Source organism: Elephas maximus, chromosome 11 (assembly GCF_024166365.1).
Source record: "Elephas maximus indicus isolate mEleMax1 chromosome 11, mEleMax1 primary haplotype, whole genome shotgun sequence".
NCBI lineage: Eukaryota > Metazoa > Chordata > Mammalia > Proboscidea > Elephantidae > Elephas > Elephas maximus.
The window spans coordinates 43,496,335-43,498,491 of record NC_064829.1 but is presented as its reverse complement, the minus strand read 5'-3'; positions in this window follow the sequence as shown (position 1 = coordinate 43,498,491).

Below are 2,157 nucleotides of genomic sequence, written 5' to 3'. Positions count from 1 at the left end.
GGGTAACCTCACCCTTAATCAATGCAATTTTTCCGTAACTGTACACTGAAACTCAGTACTCCATAAGCAATTATACCCCACCCCCGCTTCCAGCTCCTGGTAACCACTAATAAACTTTGGTCTCTATACACGTGCCTTTTCTTGTCTGTTTATATAAGTGAGGTCATACAGTGTTTATCCTTTTGTAATTGGCTTATTGCACTCAGCATAATGTCTTCAAGCTCCACCCATATTGTACATGTATCAAGACTTCATTTCTCCTACTGGCTGAGCAGCATTCCGTTGCATGTATGTACCACATTTTGCTTATCCATTCATCTGTTGATTCTTCACATAAAATCTTACATACGGATGTTCATAACTACATCATTCATAATAGCCAAAAAGTGGAAACAACCCAAATGTCCACCAACTGATAAATGGATCAATCGAATGTGGTATATCCACATAACAGAATATGAGAAAACAAATGAGGTACTGATACCTGCTACAATATGGGTAAACCTCAAAGACATTATGGTAAGTGAAAGAAACTAGTCAGAAAGAACACGTATTCATTCCGCTTATATGTGGGATGTCCGGAATAGGAAAATCCAGATTAAAATCCAATTCCTCATCATGGACTGTAAGGCCCGCATGATCTGGCTCCTGCCTGTTTCTTGGCCCTGTCTCGAGCCCCTTTCCCTCACCCTCACTATGCCCTGGCCACACTGTTGTTAGTCTTCCAGCTTGTGAGTTGGTTCCTGCCCCAGGGTCTTTGCACTCATTGTCCCCTCTCCTGGAACACTGCCCCGGTTGCCCCAATTGCCCTGTGGCTTGCTCTATCCCACTATTCACCCTGGTCAAACATTCCCACTTCAGGTAGGCCTTGCCTGTACGCTTGCTCTAGAAGGATCACCTTTAGGGCCTGAGAACTGGGGGAAAATGGAAAGTGACTGCTAATAGATACAGAATTTCTTTTTGTTCCAAATGTTTTAAAATTGGTTGTGGTGATGGTTGCACAATGCTGTGAATATGCCAAAAACCACTGAACTGTACACTTTAAATGGATGAATTGTATGGCATGTGAATCATTATCTCAATAAAGCTGTTACACTAAAAATAAAAAATTGCCAGTGAAAGCATCAGGGTTTGGAGATTTTTTAAAATACTGTTTTAACTACAAATTCAAAGTTTACAGTGGGGTAGGAAAACTTAAGTGACCTTTCTTTTGAGCCCTTTTTGAGGTTTTTTGGGCTGATTGGTATTGTTGTGTGGCTTCCACCGCTCAATGTATAGTAAGACTTGAGCCCTGGTGGCCAGTGGTTAAGAACTACCGTGAGCTATGGCTGCTGACCAAAAAACGTCCGCAGTTCGAATCCACCAGCCACTCCTTGGAAACCCTATGAAGCTGTTCTGTTCTGTCCTATGTGGTCGCTATGAGTCAGAATCGGCACCACGGCAATGGGTTTTTATGCCTGCATTTCTCGTTCTGTGAGCGTCAGGGAGAGTTCTCCCATCCGGGGGTCGCTGCGTGTATAGAAGTGCTAGTGGTACAGGTGGACTGCCTCCCCCCACTCATCTCCCTGAGCCATCCCTGGTGGAAAAGCAGAACAGTGTAGAATCCCTGCAAGAGAAAGAGCAATCAGTTTTTTAAAGATTTAATGGCTGCCAGATGAGAGAGGCCATTTCCTAGTATAACAGCGCCACCTGCCGGACAAGCCACCAATCACTTTTTTTTTTTTTTAAGGAAGCTGTTACAAGTAGGGCAATCGGGTTAGGTTACAAGTTCTTCTTGAAACTGAATGCCTGCCTGACCCGTGAATGCCTCGTGACTCCCTGGCCTGACATCCCCATTTTGGAATGGATCAACTGGGATTCAATGACTAACAGGGTGGGGAGAGTCCAACAGGCCTCACTGTTCAAATGGCAGTGGTGTATTCAAGTGCACAGTTTGCTTGGTCCCCAGAGCATTTCGGCTTTACCTGAAAAAGTGGTAGCAACCCCTTTAGGGGAAACACTGCTCCCGGATCCTGTGACCTCAAGCAAAGTCCCTGCCTGGCTCAGTGGGGCCCTCAGCTCACAAAGATGGTCCTAAATGCCTGGGCCTGGTTCACTGATAGCTTAGTTAAATTGAAACCTGATGGTGTCTGCTGGAATGCTGCTGCCATTCAGCTG